Source organism: Oryctolagus cuniculus, chromosome 15 (assembly GCF_964237555.1).
Source record: "Oryctolagus cuniculus chromosome 15, mOryCun1.1, whole genome shotgun sequence".
In the NCBI taxonomy this organism is placed as follows: domain Eukaryota; kingdom Metazoa; phylum Chordata; class Mammalia; order Lagomorpha; family Leporidae; genus Oryctolagus; species Oryctolagus cuniculus.
Genome location: NC_091446.1, coordinates 23,977,735 through 23,987,823, shown reverse-complemented (window position 1 = coordinate 23,987,823; position 10,089 = coordinate 23,977,735). Strand labels below are relative to the sequence as shown.

At 35.7% G+C, this 10,089-nt stretch overlaps 1 non-coding gene across 1 annotated transcript; it reads right to left on the bottom strand.

Moving 5' to 3' along the window:
- Nucleotides 1–9,220: 9,220 nt before the first annotated feature.
- Nucleotides 9,221–9,406, bottom strand: LOC127484304 (U2 spliceosomal RNA). The gene has a single exon (XR_007911176.1). It is a non-coding gene; the product is annotated as a U2 spliceosomal RNA (small nuclear RNA).
- Between the last annotated feature and the right edge of the window lie 683 nt (nt 9,407–10,089).

Below are 10,089 nucleotides of genomic sequence, written 5' to 3'. Positions count from 1 at the left end.
TAAAAGCTGGCTGTCAACCATAATTTAAAAAGGGAAATATGTGCTTGGTTCTAATTGTTTGCATAAATATTTCCAAACGGTTTGACTTAATATGATTTCCAAAGAACTTATATGTAGAGTGAGGGTTGTTGCTGTGGCTTAGTGGGTAAAGTCATTCCTTGTGGCACCAGCATCCCACATGGGCACTGGTTTGAGACCCTGCTGCTCCATTTCCAATCCAGCTCCCTACTAATGCACCTGGGGGAACAGTAGAAGATGGCCCGAGCACTTGGACCCCTGTACCCACGTGGGATACCTAGATGAAGCTCCTGGCTCCTCATTTCAGCCTGACACAGAACAGCCATTGTGGCCATGTGGGGAGTGACCCAGAAGATGAAAGATCTCTCTCTGTCTCTCCTTCACTATTTCTGGAACTCTGACTTTCAAATAAGTAAATAAATCTTAAAAAGAAAGAAAGAAAGAGTGAAGTTTTATCTGAAAATGCTGCAATATAAAATGGAGCCAATTACCAATGGTAAATTATATTTTATTAAAATAACTGGAAAACATACCCAGACTAAGATCCTACAATAATACCAATTGAGGCCAAAAACCACCACCCGAGGAAGGTACTGATAAACTCTCCTACACCAGACTAACCACAGATAAGGAAGTAGAGTCCTGCTTTCCATCATGGAGCCAGAGGGTGGGATGCAAAGCCAACTCTGAGTCTCAAGAACACAGGGCATAACTGAGACTGAGGCTATAACAGTCCCCCACCCTGCCTCCCACAATCATCGTTGCAAGAATTGAGCAGCAAACAATAAGCATGTGACAGGAACATAGAAAGACTCATCTTCTGCACCAAAAATGCACAGCTGAAATGTAAGGGTGGAGCGCAAACATTGAGAAGAACTTCATCAATCAGAACTGCTAGGCATCTTTTAAAAGGCATGTGACATATCTGATGAAATTAAAGTAAGCAAAATAGTAATGAAACCTATCCAGCTCAATTTCAGATGGAACTGACTCAATTTTCCATACTCATTGAGAAGAGACAAACGTATTTTCACAACTAAACATTATATATATATATATATATATATATATATATGTACACACACACACATATATGCATCTGTTTCTAGTATATTACACAATTGAATCCAAAACTGAAAGATAAAGAGAAAGCAAGAAAGAAGCAGTTGCCAAAAGATACCTTGTGATTTGATTGCTGTTTTCAGTCCTTGTTTATCCTCCTATGGAACTGTAGTCTTTATATTTCTTACTTAATATGATTAGTAGTGAATTAAACTTGTGATTATGGAGTGGACTAAAATTATGTATTTGACAAAATTAAAGGAAAACAAAGAAAGGAAGAGGGGGATTGAAGGAGGGAGGGCATTATGGTTATCTTCTTAGAATTGTACCTATGAAATACAAGATATCTGTTCCATTTGCATTGCTAAAAATTTCTAAAAAAATGAAATAAAACTATCAAGAGTGACAAAGTATTAGTGCTATCAGAAAAACAAGGATGATACATTTTTAAAAACCTGGTAGAAAAAGTGCACAACATGCATGGAAATATGGAAAATTTCATCAGAGAAATAGAAACTAATAGAGTCAAATGAAAATCCTACCAAATTGATATATATATATATTTAATATAAAAATTTTTGCAGAAGACTCAACATGACTGATGGGAGCACCAACCACGGACTAGAAGGTAAGTCTAGAGAGAGGGAAAGAGAAAGAGAGAGAGAGAGAAAACAAATGGGAAAAAAATAGAGTAAGGGCATAGGTTACGAATGTAAGAAAAAAAGGAGGAGAGGTAGCTACAGATTTTACTGACAGTATAATAACTCCATAGCTCAAGTTGAAAAGAACTGAAATTTCAAAAACACTGAGTATTATCCATTAATATAGTACACCTATTGATTTATTTAGATCTTAGATTTCTTCCACAAATTTTTTTATTGTTTCCTTCATACAGATCTTGGATGTGTATTATTCAAATTATATCTAAAATTTTTGGGGGTGGAGGAGTAATAAAACTTGTATGGCATGTTAAAATTCACATTCTAAATGTTTATTGTCTTATATAGGAAAGTGATTTAATATTATATCTTAATCTTCCATCTTAGGACTTTGTGATAATAACTAATTCCAGGAGTCTTTCATTGTTGATTCTTTGGGATTTCGTATAAAATCAATCATGGTATCTATGAATAAAGATTCTTGTATCTTCTCTTTCCTAATCTGTATGCTTTTTGTTTCTTTTTTTCTTGTTTGACTGCATTAGGTAGGAATTCTGGCATAAAGCTGAAAGGGGCTATCCTTGTCAGGTTCCTGATCTTTCCAGACAGATGCCTGCTCTTTTGAAGTTGAAGAAGTTTCCTTCTATTCATATTTGCTGAATTTTTCATTATGAATGATCTTGGGATTTTGTCAAAAGCTTTGCATTTATGTATGATATGATTTTAATTTGTTGTGGGAGATAATATCTATTGATATGATCATGTATTTTGGTACAACACATAATATTAATAATTTTGAAATGTTGCAACAGCCCCGTGTAACTGAGATAAAACATACTTGATCATGGTAGATAATATTTTTGCTGATATTTTTTGAGAATATGTGCATCTATCTATCTATCTATCTATATATATATATTCTATGTTGGCTTGAGTTGCCTTTTTTCTTTGCAATATTTCTGACTGGTTTTAGTATTAAGATAATTCTGTCCTCATAGGTAGAATTAGAAAGTATTTAGTCTCCTGTTTCTTATGGAGCACATTAAAAAGAACTGATATAATTTCTTCCATAAATGTTTGGTAGAATGTACTGATGAGTCCTGCATGGGCCTGGCATATTGTTTTTTGCAAGAGTACTGAGTGATAAAATTTACTTAATAGCTACAGTTTCATTCCGATTGAATGCTTTTCCCAGTGTGTGTGCTGTTAGACTGTGTCCCCTCTAGCAATTGGTCCATTTTTATCTAAATTAGTGAAATTTGGGGCATGGAACTGTTTAAAATACTCCTTTACCACTCTTGTAATGTACATGGTATGAATAATATGTGTAACTCCATATCTGTTATTGTTAGTTATTATATATTTCCTCCTCTCTCATGTGTGTTTTAACTTTTTATTTTTGCTAACTTTGATAGGGTTTTTTTTTAATTTTATGGATCACTTCCAAGAACTAGATTCTGATTTCACTGATTTTCACAGTTGGTTTCCTATGGTCAGTGTCACTGACTCTTCATATTTTTATTTTTTCTCATTCTTATTACTTTGGATTTCATTTTCTCATTGTTTTCTCACTGTCTCTGGTGGACTTACATGACACAATTTAGATATTTCTTCTTTTCTAATACACATGAGTTCAAAGCTTTAAATTTCCCTCCAAACATGCTTTCATTGCATTCCGTGAATTTTGAAGCTATATATTCAGTTTCTCTTAGTTGAAGCTATGCTGTTTTATGTTCTCTTGATACTTCTTCTCTGACATGTTTTATTTATAAGCGTGTTGCTTAATCTCCAAATACTTTAGGACCTTCCAGCTATTGCTCTGTTACTGATTTCTACTTTGAGCCTAATTTAGTCTGAGACCACACTTTGCATGGCCTGTCTTCTTGTAACCTTGTTAGTGCATGTAACATGGCACAGATAACTGTCTATCAAGGAGAATCCCATAGAAACTTGAGAAGAATGTGTATTCTGCTGTTGTTGGATGAACTACTCTATACATGTTAATTAGATACAGTTAATTAATGATACTATTCTGTTCAATTATATTCTTACAGACTTTCTGCCTACAGGATGTTTCAATCACTGACAGATGAGTATTGAATATACCACCTAAAAGTGAATTTCATTATTTCTCCCAAGTTCTGTTAGTTTTTGTTTCATGTATATTGATTCTCTGTTTTTAGGTGCTTAAGTATTCAGGATTATTATGTTTTCCTGGAGAATTGACTTTTTTTTTTAACTTTTATTTAATGAATATAAATTTCCAAAGTACGGCTTATGGATTACAATGGCTTCCCCCCCATAACGTCCCTCCCACCCGCAACCCTCCCCTTTCCCACTCCCTCTCCCCTTCCATTCACATGAGGATTCATTTTCAGAGAATTGACATTTTAACCTTTTGTTCTCTCCAATTCCTCATTATATTTCTTTCATCATTTTATTTACCTTTAAGCCTTAATAATTAACTATATTATTACTAGTGTAATTTTGAAAAAAAATTATTAGATGAATTAGCAATGAGGGAAGTAAAATATCTGAATTTACCTTCATTTATTCCTTTTCTAATGTTATTCCTATTAGCCGTCACAAAGCACACTAAACACCGGAGTAAGGGAAAGGGTTTATTGGGGAAAACCCAGCAGCCTGGAGTGGAGGGACAAAAAAGGATAAGAGAGAGAAAGAGAGTAAAAGAGAGAGAGAGAGAGAGAGAGAGGAGAGGAGCTAGTTAGGAGAGAAGAGAGAGTGGAGAGAAGAGAGACGAGAGGAGGAAAGGAGAGCAGATGAGAAGAGCCAAGAGAGCAGGAGAAAAGAACCAAGAGAGAGGAGCCAAGAGAGAAGAGAGAAGCCAAGAGAGCCACATGTTCAGGAACAGGTCCTTTTAAAACTTTGCTGGAGGGCAGGCAGGGAAGCAGGAACAGTGAATCCCATTAGGATGGGGGTGGAGCTTGACAACAGTGGTTGGGCCATGTGGCCACCTGGCTTTCAGCAATGGTGGTGGGGGCTAGGGCCTAGAATGTAAATCAGGGTGTAGATTGCATCATAGATAAAACTGCGCCATTTTCCTAACAATTTCTTTATATGTATGTAAGTTTATGGCCTTTTAAATTTTTGCTTTGATTCCACAATATTGATGGTCTGTTATTAGCTGTATAAAACTATATACCTTATAATTTCTCTATGTATTGAAAATGTAGTCACTTATAGTGCCTTTTCTTTCTGAAAATCTCTTAGCATTTCCTGTGAGGCATGTCTAAGGATGAAAACATTCCTCAATTTTTATTCGAGAAGTTCTTTATATCTCTCTTAACTTGGAAGGATAATTTTGCTGAATACAAAACTCCAGGTTGATGTGTGTTTTGTCTTTCAACATTTTAAATATTTTATTCCACTCTCTTCTTTCTTGCTTGACTTCAAGAGAAGTCCAGTATAAGTCTTATTCTTGTTCTTCTATGAATCTTTTTTTTTTAAATAATTAGTTATCTATTTTAGAGGTGGGATGGGAGTGGAGAGAGAGTTTCCCATCTGCTGATTGACTTTCCAAATGCTTGCAATGACCCAAGATGGGAGTGGGAACCCAAACCAGGCCTCACAATGGGTGGCAGAATCCAGTCACTTGAGCTAACATTGCCCCTCCCACCATGCCACCCAGAGTCTGCATTAATAGAAAGCTGAAGTCAGGGGTGAAGCTGGGTATTCACCCCAGTCGCTCTAATCTGGGATATGGGCTTTCAACTACTAAGCCAATCGCCTACCTCTACCATGAATGCTAAATGGTTTTTTAGTCTGACTTCTTTCAAGATGCTGTCTTTGATTTTCAGCAGTTTGAATACAACATGCCTAGGTATATATATTTATATTTATATTTATCTTGCTTAGTGTTCTCTGAGATTCCTGGATTGTGTTTTGGTTCCTGCCTTAATTTTAGAACATTCTTGGCCACGTTCATGTAAAATAGTTCCTCTGTCCCTTTCTCTTCCTCATGGTATGCCAATTATAGGCACATCAAATTTTTTCTAATTGTCATACAGTTTTTGGATATTCTGTAATTTTTTTTCATTCAGTTTCTTCAAGCTCACAGATTCATTTTTTGGCCATATATTAATGCATCAAAGACCATTTTCATTCCCATTACAATGTTTTCAATTGTTATTGTTTCTTTGTGATTCTTCCTTACAGTTTCATATGTTAATATTATTCATTTGCTGTTTCACATTAAGCACTTTTGCTATTAGAGTTATTTGCATACTAATCATAGTTATTTTAAAGTCCTCATCCAATGATGTCAAAATCAGCTTTTGATTGCATTGTTACTTCAGCCTGTGGTTTTTTGTTTGTTTGTTTGTTTTTCCTGTTAGCATGCCTTGTAATTTTTTCTTGAAACCTGGACACGATGGGTTGGGCATAGTACCTATGATAAACTTAGTGCGTACTCTTACCTTTATTTAGCCAATAGTTACATTGTGCTTACTGTTGGCTACAACTGGCATCAGAGGTTAACATTCATTCTTCCAGTGTCCTTGTTTTTATCTCCTTTGTTAGCTCCTCTTGTTTTTTTATTCGGATGCTCTTTAAATAATATCAGAGGCTTGGTGGTTTTATTTTGTTTTGTTTTGGTTTGTTCAGCTGTAATTGGGTTATTGAACAGGAGCCCCATTGATGCGATGGTGGTGTCAGGGAGGAAAGTGTTCTATAATCCTATGATTAACTAACAGTATTTACTGGGCTGTCTCCTTGGGCTGTACCTTCAAAAGTGCCTCTTTTTAGCTCTTTTTTCCCCCTACCTGCTTTGATGAGACAGAAGGACGAGAGGTGGTTAGTGATTAGAATTTTCCTTTCTCCCCTTGTGGACCAGGCTCTGGTAATATAGTTTCTCTTGAGAATAAGCTTTTGTTAGGGAGAATGGAAGGCTTCAGGTATGTTTAAAATCGGTTACTCTGCCACCTCCCGTTGCTGAAAGAAAGATGGAATTTTTCTCTTGTCTTTGCTGTGAGAATTTAGTGTGGTTCCTAGAAATAACACACATGAAAGTGTGGGGGTCCCCCGACTGCCTTTACCCATGGTTTAGCTCTCAACCTAATCTACAGTTGCCTTCAGTCATTTGTCAATTGAAGATTAATTGTTCCTGCCAGTCCTTGCTCCTGCAGCAGGTTTTGCTCTCTGTCAGCTCTGATTCTCTGTGCACTGCCTCTCTAGATTTCAGGATAGTAGTCTGCCTTCTGATCTGGATTTTCTGAAGGTTTTAAGAAATATTCACTTTTAATCATTTTTAATTTGTTCAGATTTTCTTCTTTTGAAGATGGGGGTGAGAACTTCTAAACTCTTTTCTTGTCTGGCTGAAATCTGGAAGCCATAATATTGGGTTAACAAGCAACATAAGCTATAATTTTAGGCAAAACATTTCATACCTCAATAAAATGGACATATCCCTTGAAAGATATTAACTACTAAGGACCCTAGAGAAGAGAGATAAAAATTAATAGTTCTCTATCCATTATATGAAGGACTTCACCTCCTCTTCTGGGAAAGGGGTTAGTTGATTTTCAGTTCTATGAGAGATGGTTGTATCACATAAAGTAGAATTGTAATATTATTTAAGAAGATGCATATGAGGGCAGCTCACTAGGCTAATCCTCCGCCTGCGGCACTGGCACACCGGGTTCTAGTCCCGGTCGGGGCGCCGAATTCTGTCCCGGTTGCCCCTCTTCCAGGCCAGCTCTCTGCTGTGGCACGGGAGTGCAGTGGAGAATGGCCCAAGTCCTTGGGCCCTGCACCCCATGGGAGACCAGGAGAAGCACCTGGCTCCTGCCTTCGGATCAGCCCGGTGCCGGCGGCCATTGGAGGGTGGATCAATGGCAAAAGGAAGACCTTTCTGTCTGTCTCTCTCTCTCACTGTCCACTCGGTCTGTCAAAAAAAGAAAAAAAGAAAAAATAAGATGCATATGGATACCAAGGTGACAAGGAGTGGACTTTGATAGTTTATCTCATTTCTATACTGACTGTCCTCGTTCTCCAAGTTGCAGATAGAATGACGTGAGACTACTTTACCTTCATAACTGCGTGATTCACTTCATATAGATATATGTATATGCATATAAAATATATCTTCTATTGGTTCTACTTACCTGTAGAAACTAGTACACTAATACCAGACAAACAAGGTTTAGAAGAGATAAAAAAGACACTGTAAGTGACTATATTTTCTTTTTTTTATTTCTTTTATTTATTTGGAAGACATAGTTACAGAGAGAGTTAGAGACAGATAGAGAAGTCTTCCATCCGCTGGTTCACTCCCCAAGTGACCACAACGGCAGGAGCAGCACCAATCCAAAGCCAGGAACCAGGAGTTTCTTCTGCGTCTCCCACGTGAGTGCAGGGTCCCAAGGTTTGGGCCATCTGGATGGGAAGAGGAGCAGCCGGGACTAGAACTGGTGCCCATAGGGTATGCCACTGCTGCAGGCCAGGGCTTTAACCTGGTGTGCCACAGCACTGGCCCCAGTGACTATATTTTCAATACATAAAGAAAATATGAATTATAATTTTACACAACTGATAACAGATCATCAAAATATATTCAGCCAAAACAAAGAATTTTAGAGAGAAATGGAAAGTTCTACAATAATAATTGGATACTTCAATACCCCATTCTCAGTTACAACAATCAGACAGAAGATAAATAAGGAAATAGAGAGCTTAATACAACAAGCAATAGAGCCACTAGATATATACAGAATACTCTACCAAGCACCAATATAGTACATATTCTTCATGGATCATGGGAAATTTCAGGATAATCCATATTTTAGGCTACAAATTAAGTCTCAGTAAATTTACAGATAATATTTCATACAAAATACCTCCTCTGACCCAAACAAGATGAAATTAGAAATCAGCGACAATGTGTAAAATTCACTAAATTATGAAAATCAAAGAATAGGTTCTTAAACACCAAGGAATCAAGGAGGAAATCTTTGATTTATTCATGAAAATATGAACACAATATATAAAATGTATGGAACACAGTGATAGAACTGGTAGGGAAAACTTTAGAAGCCAAAATATTTAGATTAAAGAATAAGAAAGATCTCAAATCAACAATCAAATTTTAGAACTAAACAAATAGAAAAAGAATACATTAAAGTCATAGTTCACACAAGGAAAAATATTACTAAGTTCAGAATTTACAAGAAATTAAACAGATAATAGAAAAATAATAAAGAAAATCAATAAAACCAAGAGTTGGTTATTTGAAAAGTTCAACAAAACTTACAAATTTCTAGTTAGATGAACTAAGATAAAAATGAATACTCAAATTACTAAAATCAGAAATAAGATGGTAGACATTACTATTGATTCTATATAAATAAAACAAATAGTGTAAGAGTACTACGAAGACATATACCTGAAAAAAATTGGATAGCCTGGAGAAAATGGACAAATTACTAGAGAAACAACATCTACTAAGATTAAATATTTCATGTTCACTTGAGAAGAATATGTGTGCTAACTTTGATGGGCACAGTATTCTGTATATTATATGTATAACTACCAAATGGATTGAATCAGTGATCCAAAATCTTCTGACACAGAGAATCCCTGAACTTACTGATTTCATGCATGAATTCTACCAGACATTTCACTTGATCTTAGCCAAAAGGCCGAGAAGCGATCTACCAGACATTTAAAGTAGAACTATCAGAAATTTTTCTTACGCTGTTCCAAGATCTTAAAGATGTAGGAACACTTTTATGAGCTCAGAATTATCATACCTAAGTCTGGAAATGACACTACAAGAGAAACACTAGAGACTAAAACCCCTAAAGAATATTGACACAACTATTCTCAATTAAACATTCATGAATCCAATTTGGCAACATATTAAAATATCTACCATAAAAGAATGAAGTTGGACCCTTACCTAACACTATTTGCAAAAATTCACTGTCCAAATAGGAATTATTCCTGAAATTCAAGGATGGTTCAACATATGAAAATTGACTAGTTAATACACCACATTAACAGAAAAAAGTAAAAACATTTTACCAATAGATAAAAAAAAAAAAACTGTGATGAAACAAACAAAAATACATTGAACAAACCAGGAATAGAAGGAAATGATCTCAATATCATACACAATGGTGTGAAGTTGAAAGCACTTCACCTAAGATCAGGAGCCAGACAAGGATGCCATTCTTGTTGTTTCTATTCAGCCAGTAATAGAAGTTCTAGCCATAGAAATTAAACAATAAAAATAAATAAAATACTTCCAAATTGGAAATGAATAAGCAAAATCATTTCTGTTTGCAGCTGTTATGACCTTATATGTATAAAACCCTAAATATTTTATCAAAAA